At 34.7% G+C, this 22,910-nt stretch overlaps 1 long non-coding RNA gene across 1 annotated transcript; it reads right to left on the bottom strand.

Moving 5' to 3' along the window:
* Positions 1-934: 934 nt before the first annotated feature.
* On the bottom strand, positions 935-21,700 carry LOC127881583 (uncharacterized). Its single transcript, XR_008050163.1, has 11 exons — positions 21,633-21,700; positions 17,324-18,171; positions 17,010-17,081; positions 15,784-16,296; positions 13,974-14,171; positions 13,106-13,179; positions 10,062-11,271; positions 7,823-8,672; positions 4,738-4,859; positions 1,605-1,898; positions 935-1,518 (listed from the first exon to the last, which is right to left on the bottom strand). It is a non-coding gene; the product is annotated as an uncharacterized LOC127881583 (long non-coding RNA).
* Positions 21,701-22,910: the final 1,210 nt, after the last annotated feature.

Here is a 22,910-nt window from a genome sequence, read left to right as displayed (position 1 = left end):
TTGCAATTGACTGATTTCCAAGTTGAATATATGATTTTTTCTTAAAATAATGCAAAATAAAGTTTAACCAATCTTTCAATAGTTGCTTGACTTTATTTAGTGAAAGGCATTACATATACTAGTAACAAGATGTTCCTATTGTCTAAATGATATTTGCCTCTTCAGAATTTGTTGTTCTGTATCATTAAGAAAGTTTTAAATGAGCATTCCCACAAGCAATGTTTTTTTTTTAAATATCTGTCACCTAAAAGATATACATGATGAAAATTGTTAGTACAAATAAATGTTAACAGCGAAAATCAAAATGGCAACAATAAACGCATGATTTACATTGCAAATACAATCATTTTGCAATCGCTCTATATACAAGTGACAAATGTATCACTGATCACGAATTATTGGTCAAGTTAATCTGTTCCTCTAAATGCCTATACACAAACATATAAAGCATAATAAACTTTACAAAAACAAAAAAATAATTATCATAACTTTGGCCATTATTCCTACACCTCATATTTTCGTTTTTAAGTACTTAGTTTCAAAACAAATAAAGCATTTTAAGCAACACAAAGGTCATTCTTAAATCATATTTATGCAAATTAATAAATAACTGGTCGTAACTACAGAATAGACAATTTAAGGAAGATAAAATGATTTTGTCTAAAATTAATCAATATTTTCAAGAAATAGTAAGACAATAAACAATATTCTTGATAAAAACCTGACACCAATGGGCACACTTAAGAGTATCAAAGCCATAGCATAAACGTTCTCCATCTGGCTAAACAATTCTTGTAACTACCACCTCTATATTACAGGTTAAGCCACACAAAAACTGAAGCATGTCTCATTACATGAAAATAATACATTTCTTTAAATTATGTCAAAGTTACCAGCATCATTTAAACAGCTTTGACAAATGTTAAAATCAACATTCATAGACATATATTTACTTACATTATATTTTCCTTAACATTTCCAAAATAAAATGTCATAATACAGACACAGTAATTGGATAGACTTGTAAATTTTGCGCTTAAAATACTATTTTACATTATTTCTTTGATCAAGTAATCTTAATCTTATTATATTTAAATATAGTTATTTAAAGCCTTCAACATAAAATGACTGACAGCATCATAGTTCCAATAAAACATGAACTATTGTTTTTCTTTGAACACAACTTGGATGGTCACATAAAAACATTGCTGGCCACAAGACTTTCTGGCTTTCGTTTTTTTGTTGTGATTTGTCATTATGCGATTTCTGTCTGAATCAAGTCACTAATTTTCCAATTTCAAAGATGAGACATGTTCACACCAGACATGGGGTATGTAGAGACCTTCAATTGTACATGTTCACACCAGACATGGAGTATGTAGAGACCTTCAATTGTACATGTTCACACCAGACATGGAGTATGTAGAGACCTTCAATTGTACATGTTCACACCAGACATGGAGTATGTAGAGGTCTTCAATTGTACATGTTCACACCAGACATGGGGTAAGTAGAGACCTTCAATTGTACATGTTCACACCAGACATGGAGTATGTGAAAACCTTCAATTGTACATGTTCACACCAGACATGGAGTATGTTGACCTTCAATTGTACATGTTCACACCAGACATGGAGTATGTGGAGACCTTCAATTGTACATGTTCACACCAGACATGACGTATGTAGAGGTCTTCAATTGTACATGTTCACACCAGACATGGGGTATGTAGAGACCTTCAATTGTACATGTTCACACCAGACACGGGGTATGTAGAGACTAGCACATCTTAAACAGCATTTATATCTCTGAGCTTCTTCGGTATGGGGTTAATATGATAACAACGGTAGCAACAGGCTGTCCTTCTGATTTGCTGGTTTGATTTCGTCAAGGGACGTCTGAAAAAAGAAAGATTCATAACAGTTAATGTCAGTTGTTCATTGTATGTGTGTTACCGATGATAAACAAGAACAAGAATAGCACTTTTATACATTGAGTTACATTTAAAGTTAATCATAACCACTTTATTACCAACTAACTATAAATCTCACCATCAATCAGGAAATATGGGTTGATATTCGACAAACATACATTTCTTCCATTGGAAAAATATTACCTTATCATTTATAACAATAAGAAAATGCCAACTAGCCAATAGCAAATAAAACGTGTTGGAGAAAAGTTTTACTGAGATGCATGTGTGAGGTAGGCAAAAGGCAACCGATGCAACCACATTTTACTTTTGACTGAAAACTTCACTACTATGAAATAAATGAACCAATACTAGAACTTTGTCACAGACGTGACGAATACCCCCAAATGCCGCATTTACACAGGTTATTTTGCATGTTGTCTTCACAAAAAAAGCGCACACCATGCTCAATGTTTAAAACGCACTAAGTGACCACGTGATCAGTTTTCGACCCGGCAAGGCCCATGTTCGAACTTGAACTAAACATCATATAGCTAGAACTTCTGACAAAGTTTGGTGAAGCTCTGATGAAAACTACTTGAACAACTAAAAACTAATAATAATGCCGTAATACAAGATCAAAACGAAATATTAAAACACTGCCAAATTTTATGAAAATCTTTATAAAAAAGACAACAATATAGATATAAACAATCATGAACGTTTCTATACCAATATCTGCAATAAAATAAACCCAGAACAAACGCAAAATGAACAAAAATACCTATCAGAGTATGAATGCGCTAAAGCACTGCTAGACATGAAAAACAATAAAAGTCCAGGATCAGATGGCATATCTGCAGAATTTTACAAATATTTTGGAATTATATTAAGCAATATGTCGTTAATTCTCTTAACTATTCTTTAGACACCAATAATCTAACAGAATTGCAAAAACAAAGCATAATTACTTTACTACCTAAGACCGGAAATGACACCCTTTTGATCGATAACTGGAGGCCCATCTCGCTTCTTAACGTTGATTACAAAATAGCTACAAAATCCATTGCCAATCGTATAAAACCTCATTTAAACAAGGGCTGTTTGTAAAACATGCATGCCCCCCCCCCATATGGGCTGTCCGTTGTAGTGGCAGCCATTGTGTGAATACGATTTTTGTCACTGTGACCTTGACCTTTGATCTAGTGACCTGAAAATCAATAGGGGTCATCTGCGGGTCACGATCAATGTACCTATGAAGTGTCATGATCCTAGGCAAAAGCGTTCTTGAGTTATCATCCGAAAATCATTTTACTATTTTGGGTCACCGTGACCTTGACTTTTGACCTTGTGACCTCAAAATCAATAGGGGTCATCTGCTAGTCATGATCAATCTACCCATGAAGTTTCATGATCCTAGGCATATGCGTTCTTGAGTTATCATCCGAAAACCATTTTACTATTTCGGGTCACCGTGACCTTGACCTTTGACCTAGTGACCTCAAAATCGATAGGGGTCATCTGCGAGTTATGATCAATCTACCCATTTAGTTTCATGATCCTAGGCGTATCCGCTCTTGAGTTATCATTCAAAAACCATTTTACTATTTCTGGTCACTGTGACCTTGACCTTTGACCTAGTGACCTCAAAATCAATAGGGGTCATTTGCGAGTCATGATCAATGTACCTATGAAGTTTCATGATCCTAGGCCCAAGTGTTCTTGAGTTATCGTCTGACAACCACCTGGTGGACGGACTGACCGACAAACCGACCAACAGACCGACATGACAAAGCAATATACCCCCTCTTCTTCGAAGGGGGGCATAATAATATAACCAGTGTAAATCAAACAGGATTTATCAAAGGAAGATATAATGGCGAAAATGTAAGACTTTTGCATGAAATTATTGAACTAATGGATGAAAGTAACGAAAACGGTCTCCTATTTTTTCCGATATAATAAAGCCTTCGACAGTATGGATCATGGGCTTATGTTTAAATGCCTCGCCATTTCAGATTTGGTGAGCACACCTTACAGTGGGTAATGCTATTTTATAAAGATGCAACATCACGTGTTACAAATAATGGTAATTTTTCAGATTTTTAGGAAATACGAAAATTTACGAAATAACAGAAAATACAAAAGCTTGCAAAATGGTATATAAAGCACTTGGGGTAGTACGCAAACTTTAACATAGCTTTATCAATAATACATTCTAAGTATATAAGGGGCAATATTTCTGTCGAAATGCTTGATACAGTTGTCTGCTCTTGTTTATAGGTTGGGGTCATGTTGGTAAACAAGTATGCAAAATATGAAAGCAATATGTCAAGGAAAAATTGGGGTAGTACGAAAACGTTAACATTTGCACGCTAATGGAAACGCCGACATCGGGATGAGTAGGATAGCTCCACAATATATTTTTCATATATAATAGTCGAGCTAAAAATGGAATAAAAAAAGAAAACTACTTGAATAAGAGAGCGGACACCATGCTTAATTTTTAAAAAGTACTAGACACCATGCTCAATTTTCAAAACGCACTTAGTGACCCCGTGACCTAGTTTTGACCCGGCATGACCCACATTCCAACTTGACCTAGACATCATCTGACCAAGTTTGGTGAAGATCGGATGAAAACAACTTGAATTAGAAAGCGGACACTTAATACGGACTGACCGACGGACCGACCGACCGACAGACTAGCTCACACACGACCAAAAAAAACCACAGCTGGATTGAAAGATGTATTGACACACAATGTTAAATCTACATGCACCCACCAATCTCTGAAAGTAAGGCCATGAAAAAGGAAAACTAACCCAAGGTTCGCTCTGCATGATGTTCATAGACTGAGGGTTGTGGAGCATGGGGATCTCATAATCTGCAGACGATGACTGCAAATGCTCGTTGGACATACTCATTGCTCTGCAACCCAGGTTTTCTGGAATAAAAGTAAATCATGCATCAAACAAAACAAATTCAAAGCAATACTAGCGTTTTCAAGGACAACCCCAACTGATTTCAACCCAACAAAACGTTTGTCAGTGCCTTGACCTATCATATCAACAAGGTAATGTCAAAAGATTTAACTAAAGCGATGTTCTAGAGTTGTAAAGCATGTTGAAACTGTGAATGCATTCAATGCATTGAGGCTAAAATCAATAGAGAGAGAGAACATTAGTTTATTTTGGTTTATCACAAAACTTTATTTAAAGAATGTTTAAATAAAAACAAGAGCTCCGCGGTCTGAGACAGATGCCTCCCAAAACAGAGCCTTGACACACATCACTCAATTCCTTGATGACATATCGAATTGATACCAATTTAACACTTAATGTCACAGTGACCTTGACCTTTGAACTAGTGACCCAAATTTCAATAGACATCATCTACTGTCTAAGACTGATGTACATGTGAGGTCTCAAGTCAATTGGTAAATTTTTTATTCATTGGAAACGATTCTCACACTAATTGTGACAGTGACTTTGACCTTTAACCTGGTGACCCCAATTTCAATAGGGCACATCTACCGTCCATGGTCAGTGTACATGTGAAGTATCGAGCCAATAAGTCAATTTGTTGACGATTGATTGATCGGAAAAGAATTTTCGCATGTATTGTGACATTGATCTTTGACCTAGCGACCCCATTTTCGATAGGGGTCATCTACTGTCCAAGGCAAATGTATATGTGAAGTATCAAGCCTATTGGTCAATTTGCTGACGAGTTATTGATCAGATCATTTTCAAAATTATTTTGACAGTGACCTTGACCTTTGAACAAGTGACCCCAATTTCAATAGAGGTCATCTACTGTCCAAGACCAATTCACATGTGAAGTATGAAGCCAATATATCAATTCGTTGACGAGTTAGTTATAGGAAATCAACTGGTCTACCAACACACGAACGACAGACCGGCAAACATCCCGCAAAATAATATACCCCCTCTTCTTTGAAGGGGCATAAAATACACGTGGCGAGTTAACAAGAAATGGTTTAAATATACTTGTTCTAGAAAAAGTGTTATACATTTATGAAGATTTACCAAATGCAACACTTTTTTATGTTTTAGTACAATAACAAAAACTAAAGTGAGAACAGTTAAAAAGTAATTTACTTGTGTTTTATTTTGAAATCACTTGAATTTACAGGGTATACATTTACGCACTGTTATTTTTTAAAGACAAAATTAACATTGAATACATTGATATAGTGACTCATCTGAGAATACGCCAAAGACAAGTGCAAGTATGACAGCTTGTTTATTGCAGTAGACATGTGCACAGGTCGGTACTGGATTAGTCTCTTTATAGGCAGGACTCTACTTCTAATAGGGGTCAGATGCAAAGTCGTATACACACTTTTTTTAATTGCATCCTTACAAACCGACAAAAAGTATGGTGGAAAAAACGTGTCAGAATAAGTGCACTGTTGTATATTAATTTAATATTTTAAATTGATTTACGACAAACACAATGTCCTATTGATATTCAACACACATTTGCATTTTTTAGAAAAACAAGAGCTTGTCCCAATAGTGCCAAATCCCTGCCGAAATGTGTTTGCGTGTATGACAACATTTGTTTTAGAGAGTAGAAAAATATTTGTAAAACATGGCATCTGTGCCATCAATTTATATTTCAAGGATCAATTAGTTATATAGTGTTTGAGATATGCTGTAGAGAATAAAATAAAAGGAAATAAAAGAAAGTGAGGTAATTAAAGAAGAGGACTATAAAAAGTTACTGTTCTTTGTCACTGTATTTTTCCTTAAACTCATCTATTTATTTTACAGTCAATTCTTCGTTGTTCAAATTAAAATATTATTGTAAATAAGATAAAGGGAGATATTAAAAATTGAAAAGCTAAAATATGTACTATAACATTTAATTAAATGTAATTAAATAATATAAATAAATAAAATATAATATAATTTTTTTTTTTTTTAAATAAATGAGATAATTAAAAAACTAAGGCCAAAAGAGTTATGGTTCATGTTCACTGCACTTCTCCTAATCGACATCTGTTTATATTTCTAGTTTCAAGTAAATCCCTTCAGTAGATTTAGAGTTATGCTCCCCACAAAAATTTACTTTTAAATAAAATAAAGGGAGGTAATTCAAAAACTAAGGTAGATAAATTATGGTTCTTAGTAAGTGCACTTCTCCTACTTGCCATCTGTTTATTTTTTTAAAGTTTCAAGTTAATCCCTTCAGTAGATTCAGAGTTATGCTCCGGACAAAAAATTACTTTGAAATTAAATACAGGGGGATAATTCCAAAAAAAGTAGATAGAGTTATGGTTCTTAGTCACTGCACTTCTGCTACTTGCCATCTGTTTATATTTCAAGTTTTACGTAAATCCCTTCAGGAAATTAAGAGTTATGCTCCGGACAAAAAATTACTTTAATATTAAATAAAGGAAGATAATTCAAAATCTTAGGTAGATATAGTTCTGGTTCTTAGTCACTGCACTTTCCCTTCTTGCCATCTGTTTATATTTCAAGTTTAAAGTAAATCCCTTCAGTAGATTTAGAGTTATGCTCCGGACAAAAATTTACTATAAAATTATATAAAAGGGGAGATAATTAAAAAACCTAGGTAGACAGAGTTATGGTTCTTGGTCACTGCAATTGTCCTAGTTGCCATCGGAGTTATGCTCTGGACAAAGTTTCGGACGGAAGAACGGATGCACAGACACACAGACGGACGGACAGACGAACGGATACTAATACTATTAAAATAATTTACTGGCTGACTGATGTTGAACACAAATATTGTTATAATTGTTCTCATATTTTTACTTCAGTGAATAATATTAAATATATATTTAAACTACATACATATATATTCTTACCTAACTAAATCATATAATAATTAGGTTTAAAATAAACCCATACATACCAGATAAGGTAAGCCGCTGGAAACTCTCGTATTGTGTATTGGCCTCCACTGCTGAAGTGAGGACACTCATTTCGTCATTGCAGTCTCGGATGTCCCATTGTGAAGTCATCTTGTTTATTGAAAATGATATACACTATTTTAAGGGAAATGTTTAAAGATATAGTCCTGTCCTGTTTTTTTTCTTTCTGTAGAAATTCCGTGAGTGATTGAGCAATATTTAAATGAAAATGTTAATACAGATAGATGGTTCTGTTGATGCCCTGTTGTTGATGTCATTTTGACAAATACAAACATGTAAAAAATACAAATTTAAAGGTAAATGTTAATAAATTTACTTAGTGATGCCCTGTTCTGCAGTCATTTTGTTTACAAATACAGATGGAACAATATAAAATAGCTTGATCATCGAGTTTTCAATATCATTTTTCAAACATTATTAAAACCACATCAACACAGTTTATGGAATAACCTACAGTAATAAATATACAAAATTAAAAAAAGAAAATCATAAAAGCTGCCTTCTTTTAGGTTCTAAACTGAGATTATTAATATTATTATGTATCAAAAGAAGTAAAAGCAATTTACAATAACATACTGCAAAATATTGGTATACACTGTGTAGTTATATGTAGCCACTTTTAAATGTGCTTTAGTTATGTCATTCGGGTCAGTCAAAGTACTCATAAAATCTGTGAACAAGTACCTTTTAAACCTTACATGTTCTTACTGCAGTGACTATCTAAGCCCAAGTGACCTTATACCTGACCATTAGGTGTGTACAAGGGCAAGGTCACAGTACCTTTGGAGGTTTTCATCGCAAGGCATCGGGTGGTTTTGGGCGACCCTCAACCTGGTCAGTAAAAGAATGGCAGAGTGATTAAATCAAACAATAAATCAAAGCATAGTCAACATATTACTAGGCCGTTACTCCTCCCATTGGCCATTCCGTATTACATGGTGTAATGTAAACAAACACTCCTTATTAAACTAAAATGCTTATTATCTAAATAAATTTATATTCATAAACATCATATTTATTGATTTCCACTGATGTATATTGCTTAACTTACGTTTTTGTCATTGTATTTGTATAATATTATTGTTCATTGATTCTCATTTATTCAATAAATCCGCCATTTCACATTACGTTCATTGGTATATATTTTACTTTAACGGTCATCACTTGTCAGTGACGTCATGCCTGAAAAAGTATAAATTGCGGATTCGAAAGTAAACAAGTTTCAGTTTGGAATACAGATTTAAACGAAAAACATCCGGTTAGATAGATTATTTACACAAGAAAAAGATTATGATACAGAATAAGATGCAGGGACGAATATTTTATTATTGATTGTATATGATATTTTTTGGATATATGCTTTTGTTGTAATAGAAATAATAATGAAACTGAAATTGAAAGTAAAATTAGAAATTTTGAATGAACCCTTTGTTTTATTTTGTTATACGGCATAACAATATCGATATGCTTAAATATGTTTGGAAATGAATTTTTGATAATGACTAAAAATTATAAAGAAATTCATACTTTAATTTGTGCATGAATACTTGTATTAGCTACCTTTCATATGCGTCAGTGTTGTTCATGTATTGTTTCATATACAATTAAGATCATACACAGGAATCAGCAAATATCTTCTTAAAATCCATTTGTTTTATTAAAACAATCCATGTTGAGTGGACTTTGCAACAGACCGTGGCAAATAGGAAGCTCAAACGTGGAAGACAAATTACTTGACTGCTGCTTTGGCGACGTGGCTTGGTCGTAAGGATACTGCTAGACACTGACCAAGATCAGTCAAAAGACAAATATACATGTATTCTGGAGTATTGGTCATTTTCAAAATGATTGTTCCTTCATCAAACACTATTGATTACAAGTTATACGAATGCTTTATTCTTTTCTTTAAACAAAAATATTCACACAACTTTACACAACTGTGGGCACAATGTTAGTTATTAACCCTGAATAGAATATAAGTTACACAGCCTCTGAATTCCCATGTGTGGTGAGATACAGTGTTATTAATTTGATCTTGTGCAAAAGTGACTTGACCAATGATAATTTAGGGCTTTGTCACAAGATGACCATCTACCAATCAAAGCAAGACTTCATGGGGATCAAACAACTGAAGTATCAATTTAATCCTGTGAGAAATGTAGATGTCGTTTGATAAAATCTTTTTACATTATATGCAGACAAAACGCTCATTTTACTGACCAACTACATGTAATGGTGGATGATTTCATCGCTAGGCACTGAACGTTGCGGGGTGACCCTTAACCTGGTTAGGAAAAGAGAGGCAAAGTGATAAAAATCAAACAATAAATTAAAGCAAAGTAAAAAATATCGATATACTTAGATATGTGTTGCAACTAATGTTTGCAAATAAATTAAATTATCAAGAAATTCATACTTTAGTTTGTGCATTAATACTTGTATTAGCTTTCATGCATATGCATCAGTGTTGTTGATGAAAGTGCATTAAAAAAGTACGATCTTACACGAGAATCAGTAATTATGCTCTATAACTCCATTAGGTTTTATTAAAACAATCCATATTGTGACAACGTTGCTGAAAACTGTTACAACTAGGTAGCTCAAACGTGTAAGACAGCTTACTAGACTGCTACTGTTGTTTTTGCTGCTGCGTCAACGTGGCTTGGTACTGCAAAACACTTAACAAGATAAGCTAAAAGACATATGCTTGGCAATTTGTCAAAATGCAACATAATATTTCACAATGGCTCCTTCATGAACATGATTGATTACAAGGGATGCAAGTGACTATGCTTTATTTGTTTTTAGACACTACTATTCAAACAACTTTGCGCAACTGTGGACACAATGTTAGTTATAACCCAGAATTGCATATAGATTACAGCGCAAATGTGGGCAAAATGTTAGTTAAAACCCTGATTAGAATATAAGTTTCATATCTTCTGATTTCCCATGTATGGTGAGATACTGAAAGTAAAATAATACTGGGTAAAAGAGTGACTTGGCCAATGAAACAATGGGGCTTTGCATGCAAAAAAAATCACCACTTATCACTTACTGTTCAATGGTTTCACACAATTTAAGTTCCAATTTAATCCTTTGAGAAATTTAGATTTGATACAAATCTTTTTATAATATATGCAAAAAATGCCGCATTGACTAAACAACTAACAGAAAATTGACTCCAATATACCCTCTACAAAACGTGGTTTGTGGAGTCTTATTATCATTAATTCACATCAATTGCTGTGAGATTGAGATGTTCAGAAATAAGTAAGGCCACGGGTGCATCATGAACCTGCGTCCAAGGCTGAGGCTATTGCTGAAGACCTGAGTAGTACCGGTTTGACATTCAGCCTGGAATCTCATTTCACTTAAGGGTCACGTATGGCGCAGTCGCACTCAGCGAGGTTTTCAGGAAGGGTGTCCTCTGAAATCAAATATCAACGAAGTGAATATCTAGTTGCATCAGCAGAAGGTCATTCTTATATTTACTGCAAGGTCCAACCTTGACAACAAGTCACCATTTGACATTAAATTAGGCACAGTATAAAGAAGTGAAACTCCAGCTGCTGGAGTAGTATTGAATTATTATTATAAACAATTAGAAGGTCCTTTATTTAAGGCAAGTGACAGATTGCCCAAACAGTACAAAACAGCACAATACAAAACAACATAAACACAAATAAGAATAAAGCTGGGGTCACCGCCTAGGAACGGTCAATGCAAAGCATTGGGGGTTTAAACGGGTTTTGGAGCGCTCAACCTCACACTTGGCCCAGCAATATTTATAATACATTTAAGTGTAAATAAAATCTAACCTCATAGCATTGTAACTCAAATTAAACAATAATAAAAGGGAATTAAAAAGCATTCAATTTAATTACCATTTAATTACTCAATGGTATTGAAGATGCCAGAGCAACAGAGTTACAACTTTTTGAGGAACGATGGAATGAAACTATGAACAAGTGTCATCTACATTCCTTCTTTATAGAAAAAGATTTAAAAATATAGCATCCACACAGGCCATAAGCTATTCAAGACAATATAACACTGTTTTGCAATGTGACAGTACACTTAAAACTGTATAAACTGTCAGGAAAATTACGCGGATTGCATAAATTCTGATGGCATTTATGCTCAGACAAGTAGCATTTTTTTCAGGCAGTTCATACACACACAAAAATTAAGAACGAGAATGCCAACAAAATACACCCAGTTACAAGACTGGTTTACATGGATCGTGAGTACATTGGCTACATGTTTACTGGTCATTTTTTCTTCATTAAATAAGTACAGAGAATCTGGCTTGTTACTAAACTTGTACACGATATTCTGCCCACAAACATAATTTACAACTTTCATGAAGATTCAACTTGAAATAGTGAGCAGATTTAATAATAGTGGATGCCAACTGCCCAACAGCCAACATGCAGCTGCTGCTGGTTGATCTATTATACATGTACCTTGCAGGAATAACCAGGCTAATCAGGGACAACACTTTCCGCTTTTATAGAATTTTTGTTTTAAAGAAATATGTTCTTAGCAAAATCCAGTTTAGGCGGTAAGTGGTGTACCTGATTAAAGTCAAACTCTTTACGCATTCAACCTGTTTCCCAGTGCAAGGCTCATATATGATTTTAAAGCTTCTATTACTCTTATAATTACAACACAAAGTGAACATAATCTGTTATATCTAATCAACCTGTTGTTGTTTCTGTTTTAATTTTTGATGAATGGCTTGGTGTAAACATTGAACTCACTTTGCCATAGACAAACCAAACAATGCTGAGATTGGCATAAAAAAGACATAATTTTGAAACTCGTGAATGAAATTAAAAACAAATGATGAATTTGCCTTGTTTTCAATTATAAAACATTTAAATTGCTTTAGAGCAAAATCGTTACATATAAGGGTTTTTTATTTTCAGCTACTTAAAATACATACGGAATTGATTATGCTCTAAATCAATCTAAATGTTCCATAATTGAAAACAATTTAAATGGTAGCTATAGAAGTTCAATTTAAAATACAAATTTGAGGGTCAAGCTTGAACCTTATGCATTTTCTTCACATGTCTATATACAATACAATAGTTTGTGGCTGAACCCTTAAACTTATATAAGATAAACTGGTCAATAAATTGAAGAGCAGAAACCCCAGTTTGCATAGGGTTTAACCTTATTTGTTAAAACTTGATTCCATCTAAAGTATTAGGCAATGCCACAGTGACCCCTTTTGCAATGGGAAGAGGACTTACCTATTGAGACATACTGGTTGTGTTGTAGTTGGGGAACACCGTTCTCTTGGCCTGAACTTGTGAGTATAAGCCCTCTGTGAACAGATAAAAGGACCTTAGCGCATCCTAGAAATGTGTCCCTGTAAACCAAATAATTCAATGCATTCTGAAATGTCATCAATTACATTTGATGTAAATCAAGTTTGTTTGAGTAAAAAAAGAAATACATTATGTTTGAAAACTCTTGATACAAATGAGATATACACAAAACACTTCATACAAACATACAAACATAGACTTCTATATACTGTACACTAGAGCCAAACATTTTTCATCCATCTGAAACCAATATTTATTAAGTGCACTTCAACAGCAAGACAAATCAGTATGCACCCCCCTTTGCCATTTCAAGGCAATTATGAATATTAACGATAACATAATGATTTTATTAAGTTAGCAGCCATGATAGAGATTTATTAATATATGAAAAGCACAAACTATTTTAATTGAAATTTGAAGTAGACAAGAGATGTGTTCGTCAGAAACACAATGCTCCTTATTGTGCTGCTTTGAAATAAAATTTCAATATATCATTTGACAGGTTTAGAAATTATCTCCCTTTTAAAGCTTATTTCTTTCCTTGGATTGTATTTTATTACTTTTGACCTTAGAGGATGACCTTGACCTTTCACCACTTAAAATGTACAGCTTCATGAGAAACAGATGCATGTCAAATATCAAGTTGCTAGCTTCAATATTGCAAAAATTATGGCCAATGTTTTCGGACGGACGGGCAGACTGACTGAGGGACAGTTCAACTGCTATATGCCACCCTATAGGGGGCATAAAAACTGAACATTATACATGGTAAATGACAGTACCAATGTACCTTATGGATGAGGTAATCTCAGCTCCACAGCAGGAAAGTTTGGAGCCCAAGGTTTAGACTGGCTTCACCATGCAGATAGGACATGTTGAGCATTTGCCCCAAGGTCCTGGGCTAGGAAGTATTGCTGGGCATCTGGGCCCAGCTGACCAGAGATCCTGTTTTTCAGCAGGGTACCGATCTATGATTGCTAGGAACTAGCTTTTAAAACAAAATTCTGCAATTTAAATAAATATTGAAAATAAATGAAGATAATAATGTTATAATGTGCAGAAGGCATAGAATAATTGTTTTACTTAAATTTAATAGAATTTAATAATTAAAGTGGATTTTTTTATTGCAAGGAAAAACTGTTGTTCAAGGGCTAAATTTCAGCAGAAAAATGGACACAACTATGCCCTGACCTATGATTAAAACTGATATCAGATTAACTTTTATTTGCTATTTATTTACCAAGTTTGATAAATTTAAAATCAGAGAATTCACATTTTATGCTAGGAACTTTTCTTCAATCAGGCAGAAAAAGGACTGACGTTAAGTGAACTATATGAGCCTCATTCTCGGATAAATAGGACATAATGTATGCGCAGTCTGCACAGGCTAATCTGGGATGACAATATAATAGGACTTAATGTATGCGCAGTCTGCACAGGCTAATCTGAGATGACACTTTAATATGACTGTATGTATGTGCAGTCTGCACAGGCTAATCTGGGATGACACTTTAATATGACTTAATGTATGCGCAGTCTGCACAGGCTAATCTGAGATGACACTTTAATATGACTTTATGTATGTGCGGTCTGCACAGGCTAATCTGAGATGACACTTTAATAGGACATAATGTATGCGCAGTCTGCACAGGCTAATCTGAGATGACACTTTAATATGACTTAATGTATGTGCAGTCTGCACAGGCTAATCTGGGATGACACTTTAATATGACTTTATGTATGTGCAGTCTGCACAGGCTAATCTGGGATGACACTTTAATATGACTTAATGTATGCACAGTCTGCACAGGCTAATCTGAGATGACACTTTGATATGACTTAATGTATGTGCAGTCTGCACAGGCTAATCTGAGATGACACTTTAATAGGACATAATGTATGCGCAGTCTGCACAGGCTAATCTGGGATGACACTTTAATATGACTTAATGTATGTGCAGTCTGCACAGGCTAATCTGGGATGACACTTTAATATGACTTAATGTATGTGCAGTCTGCACAGGCTAATCTGGGATGACACTTTAATATGACTTAATGTATGCGCAGTCTGCACAGGCTAATCTGGGATGACACTTTATATAAAGAAGTGAAACTCCAGCGTCTGCAGCAGTATTGCATTCTCATTATATACAATTAGTTGGTCCTTTATTTAAGACAAGTGACCAATTGCCTTAAACAATACGAAACAGTACAATACAAAACAACATACACACATATAAGAATAAAGCTGGGAACTGTCAGTGCAAAGAATTGAGGGTTTAAACCAGTATTGGATCGCTCAACCTCACACTTGGCCCAGCAATATTCATGATATATATCAGTGTAAATAAAATGTAACCTCATAGCATTGTAACTCAAATTAAATAATAATAAAAGGGAATTTAAACGCATTCAATTTAATAACCATTTAGTTACCTAATGGTAAAGAGACCAGAGCAACAGAGTTTTTTGAGGAACCGACGATGACATGAAATTACGAACAAGAATCAACTACATCCCTTATTTTTAGAAAAGATTTAAGAATTAGCATTATAAAGTTAATATTTTAGAAAATTAAAGCACATACATTAAGCCCCATACCACAGAGCATCGCTCAAATAATACTTGTTGTTCTTGTTGCTGCTGCCTCTGCGACCAGGCAATAGAAAGAGACTCCCGACGACAAAGTCACCACCCCAAACCCGGGAATTCCCGACTACTGTTGTTGAATGGTGTCAATCGCATACTGCTCTTCAGGCATAAGGTTCACATTATTGGAAAGCAATATATCGAGGTCAGTCACATTAACAGACCAGTCTCGCAACGCCTGCTCTATCTGTTGGATCAGATCGTATACGTTCGAGCGACTCGTACGGAACAATTTGTTGATACCAAGCATCTAATTGTTGCTAAGCAACATCGAACCTTGGACGGAAGTCAAACTCACCAAGGCTCCGCTGTTGGAAGAGTTAATAGGAGGCGTGCTAGGCTGACGCAAGACATATTCGTGCTGAATTTCTTCAGCAAGTTGTAGTATTTGTGCCCGAAGGTAGTCAGGATTGTTTTTGACTTTCACTTCAATGATGTTTTCATCTTGTTGGCTAATAATGTTTGCTGAAATGGAAAGCAAACTAAATTCAGATATTTTAGTGACAAATGAATATGCGTTGCAACATTTTTTTTTCATACCTGCTTTTTTAGTGACAAACATTGCGTCTATAATTGATATTAAGGATTAATTTTTTACCAATTATAACTCAAAATAGCGTTGTATCAATGTGTTACGCGCACCAACGTTAAATTGAAATGTTGGGGGTTTGAAACGGCGAATCATATATGGTAAAGTACAGTTTGTAGCAAGGTGTATTATTAATCAAAAACAGGCATAACTTAAGCAGATTGAAGTGTGAGACTGTGAACCTTTAAATATGCATGTATGCAACTTTATATGCGCTACTTTACAACTTAAATAACTTTAAATGTAAAACTACATAGTTCTCAGCAATTGTAAAAGTGAGACAATACAACTTAAAATGTGACACTATACAATTTAAAATGTGAGACTGTGCATCTTTAAATGTGAGAGTAAATGACTTGAAAAGTGAGACTAAACAACTTTAAATTTGAGACAATACAATTCTTAATGTGACAATACACAACTTAAAATGTCAGATTGTACACCTTTAAATGTGATAGTATATTATATAACTTAAATACGTGAGACTAAACAACTTTAATGTAAGACAATACAACTGTATTACATATCATAAGAAACAATTGTTGTGAGTTGAATACATGACTGTAAGTGTATGAGTACTTGATCTTACATGTTTTGTCGATGGATTAGACAGAAATGTAGAAATACAGATGACCCTCTATGGTGAAGTCTGTCTATCTTGCTAACAAATATTTAAACATTGAGATTAAGTGCTATCAAGATTAATTGCACTAAGGTTCAACTTATAGAACTGAATAAGGGACTTAACTCAATGTCGCAACCTGTTAAACAAATACATTTGTGGGCAAACCTTGAATTGAGAATATAAGCCAGTAATTAAGTAAAAGTATAAACTTGAGATTAGGAATGATGCCGACTTTCGGCCCCAAATTAAACAAAATAAATTACACTGTAAGGTCTCACCTGAAGCTCAACAATCTGAGATAACATGATGGCCTCGCTGTGAGTGCTATGGTCGAGTTTGAGGTCTCATTAACGTCGTTCAGAGTTGAAGCCCTTACTAGATCACACAACCAAACTGCTGTCATTTTTCTAAGCCTTTTCTAGCGTCGATTCTATGTGCTTTGGGCTTGGATTGCAAAGTGCTCGTAACAAAACCGGATGTGTTTACTTTTAGCACCTTGTTTACAATATTGGGCGGAATTCACATTTGAGGCACACCCCATGGGTGTATCGTGCCCTGGGTGTTCACAATGAAGTAGTTACTGCCTTTCTTTGTCAGCAACAGCATCAAAAGCGCATTTGTAACTCTACTACTGTCCAAACTATAGACAGAAAAAGTATCCTGCTTGGAAAGCTTACACATGTTAATAAATCGCTTTAAATGTAACAATTTCCTTGAATTTATGTTTGTCCCATAAAGAATGGAACAAATTAATCAACTTTTTATTCTTCGTGATATTCGTTGTGATGTCATACGGCAAGAACTGACTGTTAGTGTTACCATAACTACTTCTATAACTCCTTGTGTCTGTCCCTCTCTGGCACTCAAGCTTAACAAAACTATTCAGTCTGGAGTGTTGAAAACTCAACACAGACATTGCGGTTGTTGAGTACAGCGCTTGAAAACTCTATATTCTCAGAATTTCCTACAGAACGGAATTGTTCAACTATGATGACCCTTTGAGGCCAGAGGTCAGGGTGGAGGAGCTAGGGGTCAGGGGGGGGGGGAAGGATTGTCCTGGACTGGGGATTCTTCAGGCAGACTGGTGCTGTTCCTGGGCAAACTCGATATCAATGCTGGTGCTCTCCTGAAAACAACAACAGCACAGTGGGTGGTATGAACTAGTAACAAATGTTAATACTACAATCTATAACAAACTATGCCTTTTGATTGGATGTGAAGGTTTTCAACAGCAAAACTTTATTCTAATGAATTTCTAATCTGGCATTTGATTGGTTCCTTGTAATCAATAGCACAAACATTAATATTAACAAGAACTGTCACCATAGGATGACTTATGCCCCCTATAAGCGCTTGATAGAAGTTATGAGCTTTTTTTGAAACCTAAACGCAGATTTCAAAATCTAAACGCGAACCCTAAGTCCAAGGTCAAGGTCACAGGGGTCAAAATTTGTGTGCGTATGGAAAGGCCTTGTCTCTATAACATGCATTACAAATATGAAGGTTATATCTCAAGGGACATAGAAGTTATGAGCATTTTTCGAAACCTAAACGCAGATTTCAAAACCTAAACGCTGACAGTAAGTTAAAGGTCTAGGTTTCAGGGGTAAATTTTTTTGTGCGTATGGAAAGGCCTTGTCTTTATACAAACATGCATACCAAATATGAGGGTTATATCTCAAGGGACATAGAAGTTATGAGCATTTTTCGAAACCTAAACGCAAAGTGTGACGGAATGACGGACAGACAGACAGGCCGATCACTATATGCCCCCTTTTCTTTGAAAGGAGGCATACTTAAACCATTTCGTATTAAAGCATTGTTGGCTAATGTTATACTAACCTGTAAATTCAATATTGTAATTTTCACTAAACTTTCAGAGATGTTATTTTATAAGCCAATATGCGGCTCATCAATAATATTAATTTTTGTCCCTTATAAGCATGTGTCGTCCACATAAGCTAATCAGGTAGGACACTTTCCGACTAGACTGGATTTGTGTAAAAAGGACACTTCCTTTCAACGAAAAAAACCTTTGAAGAGAACAGTGTTGTCCCTATTAGTCTGTGCGGACTGCGCAGACTTATATGGGATAACAATTTGAGCACATGCATTAAGCCCCATTTTCCCACAGCACCGGTCATTTATATTTTTTGCCAGTTTTTTCCTGCATATTAACAACAAAAAAGAATGGAAAATCAACTTATTAACAATGTAATGTTTTCTAATAGTACTTATTCAATTAATCACTTAGCTTTTACAATACCACAAAGGTGTTTTATTGTAAATATATGTTGCAATAAATGAGAGGCAAAATTGAACATTTAGGATTAATGTCTGCCCAAAGTTGCAAAAACACACACAAATTTGGACCATGCATTTACAGATCTTTGATTGTTAAAAGCTGTTTGAATTAACAATAAACATAAATACAAAAATAAATCAACAGATAACAAACAGTGGTAGACATAATACGACAGTAACTAAAGGGCAACAACTCACTGCTTGTGCAGATCTACAGTTCTATCCCTTGTTAGTGTCAGCTAAATTAATTAAAGTTTAAAACAGTAACTTAAGTCGTCTTCTGTGCTGAGCAGTTGCTGTAACATTGAGCAAACCAATATAAAATATGTTGGCCCAGTCAGTCTTTTGAACGTACATTTATTTTAATTTAGTAATACATCAGCGATTTTTTTTGTCCAAATTGGATAAAGTCCCTTTACCACATCAATCGGGAATAATAAGTGTGATTATAAATGACATTTGGAAAATTCTTAGAATTTTTTGTTTAATTTGGAAATATTTGGGTTGTTTTAATTGCATAAAACTTAATTGCACAAACCCATCAAGTTATTATTTTACATGCGTGTTTGCTGACATGTTCAGTTTCAGTGCTCTATTTATTAGTCCACTAGCATACAAGGAAATGCTTTGAACAAGTACTTTATAAAGATGGTATGATAAATGGCTGTTCACAATTTCACATTCACCTGGGAGTAAAATTCTGTTGCCCCATCTGATATTTGCCCAGAGCAAAATTTAAGCCACCAAATCAAACTGGAAACTGGATTTTAACAACACTGATCTTGTAAACTCATTGATATATGTTGGCAAAAATTATCGGGCATTTCAAAAAATGACTTTGATATGGACATGTAAATTTGTGGATTTTTTATTTTGGCAGAAAAGAAAAGAAATTTGCAATGGTTATTTTGTTATGTATGTGAGCTAAATTTGTGTATCAGTAAATTCATGAAATCAACATTTATTAATGTCCCACAAATAATAGCGATTTTAAAATTCATATTCCATTTTTTTTGCGAAAAGTGTTTTGTAATGCTAACCTGAGATGACAATTTTCGCCTAGAATTGATTTTTGTTTAGAAGAAATTTCCTTTAAACAAAAAACTCCTCAAAAGCAGAAAGTATCGTGCACTGCACAAGCTAATATGTGGATGGAACTAAAAATGCATTAAGACCCCTTTTCCCAGAATGATGCTTACTTTGAATTACATTTTGAAATTCTGTGTTACTGAGGTTTGGAAAGCATCCAGCTGAAGAAGGGTTGAGTTATTGATCCTCAAGTAAAATAAGTCATTTTATGTTATGTGAAATCATATAATTCTTGTCAACTTCATCTTTAGCATTCTTAATACACAGCCTGGTACACTGTCAAATCATTATTAGTGGGACATTATTTTGAGTTGATTTTAAGGGTTGACATATCCACAAAGTTAACACAAACACATTAGAAAATAACTTACACAAATTCCTCATGTATTTTTTCCAAACTGAGAAATCCATGCATCAACTTATGTGTCCATGAAAGTCTGTTTTAACCAGGAAAGTTCATATGGACAAAAATAAATGATTCACAAGTTACAATCAATTACAGAGGATATTTTACCTCATGTAAATTGATACTTTTCTTTCCCACCTCATTTCTTTTTTGCATTCTTAATACATATGAAATACACAAGCAGGCCTTTTCCTGGCATATTGATGGGTCTGTTAAACGGAACCATAACCAATTTTTTTTTTAGATAAGTGCCATAAGCTTATTTTATCTCAATTATGTTTCAATAAGATCTAAAACAAAAGCTGTCACCATAGGATGACTTATGCCCCGTATAAACGCTTGATAGAATTTATAAGCTTTTTTCGAAACCTAAAAGCAGATTTCGAAACCTAAACGCGGACCGGACCCTAAGTTCAAGGTCAAGGTCACAGGGGTCAAAATTTGTGTGCATATGAAAAGGCCTTGTCCATAAACACATGCATGCCAAATATGATATAGCTATCTGAAGCGACATAGAAGTAATGAGCATTTTTCGAAAACCTTAATGCAAAGTGTGACAGACAAACTGACGGACAGTCTGATCACTATATGCCCTCCTTTGGGGGCATAAAATGTATAGAACTATCATTATATGATTTTATTATTATAATTTGAAGTATTAGAAAGAGTAATATAAAATTATTATTCCCAAATCAATTTATTTTTCATGCGAAAAATTCACTTTCCAAAAAAAAAAATTCGCCCAAAATGGCAAAGAAAACACCTGACAAATAAAGCATCTATTTTACCTTCTGCATATTCAGGTCATTCTTGTCCACCACATTCTCAGCATCTTTGTCCCGACTCAGCAGCCACTGGAGCAGCAGAAATAAGCTTGATTATTTCTTGTATGTATACTAAGGATTCACACACATTTATATAAATGTTATTAAAATCAATAACAAATGTTCAATAGCATAAAACAAAGTAAACTAGAAATAGAGCGCCAGAGGCTGACACATATCCCCATGCCGTATGTTTGACCAAGGGAAGCCCCAGGGTTGGTAATGGGGCTATGCACAGTTGAGATTGACTGTATAGTCATAAATGATATTCAGTATAAATTTGAAGTAAATCTGTGTGGAAATGAAGAAGTTAATGTAAAATAACCTAAAAAATGAGTAAAAATCTCTGACCCGGCCCCCACCACAACCCCCATAACTTTTGATCCAGGGGTCAGATCAAAATTCCAAATAATACACTGTTGCACATATGCTTATAGCTACTATGCATGTAAGGTACGGTTTTAGTGCTAACAGTGTAGGAGAAAATAGTGGCCAGGACGGACGGACAGACGGAGATAACCACATAATAGATTTTGCAATCTGAGCGTTGACCCTAAGTTCAAGGTCAAGGGGTAAAATTTTATACGCGCATGGAAAGGTCTTGTCCAGATACACATGCGTACCAAATATGAAAGCAATATCTGAAGGGACACAGATATTATGAGCTTTTTTGAACCGCGGTCGCAGATTTCGAAACCTGAACGCGGACCCAAAGTACAAAAATTTAATGTGCATGTAAAGGTTTTGTCAAGATATACATGTGTACCAAATAAGAAAGCAATATCTGAACGGACACAGTAGGAATGAGTCTTTTGCAAATCGTGGTCGCAGATTTTGAAACCTGAACGCTGACCTCAAGATCAAGGTAAAGGTCACAGGGGTCAAAAGTTATATGCGCATGGAAAGATGTTGTCCAGAAACACATGCATACCAAATATGAAAGCAATTTCTGAAAGGACACTGTAGTTATGAGCATAATTCAAATCGCGGTCGCAGATTTCGAAATCTGAAAGTCGACTTCAAGGTTAAGGTCAAGGTCACAGGGGTAAAATGTTCTATGCTCATGGAAAGGTGTTGTCTAGATACACATGCATACCAAATATGAAAGCAATATCTGAAGGGACACAGAAGTTATGAGCCTTTTACAATTGGGGATATAGGAAAATCTCTGGCCCCACCCCAAGCCCCATAACTTTTGACCCAGGGGTCAGATCAAAATTCTGTCACTGTCATCGCCGCACA

This window comes from Dreissena polymorpha, chromosome 1 (genome assembly GCF_020536995.1).
Source record: "Dreissena polymorpha isolate Duluth1 chromosome 1, UMN_Dpol_1.0, whole genome shotgun sequence".
NCBI lineage: Eukaryota > Metazoa > Mollusca > Bivalvia > Myida > Dreissenidae > Dreissena > Dreissena polymorpha.
This window is presented reverse-complemented; position numbering and strand designations above follow the sequence as displayed.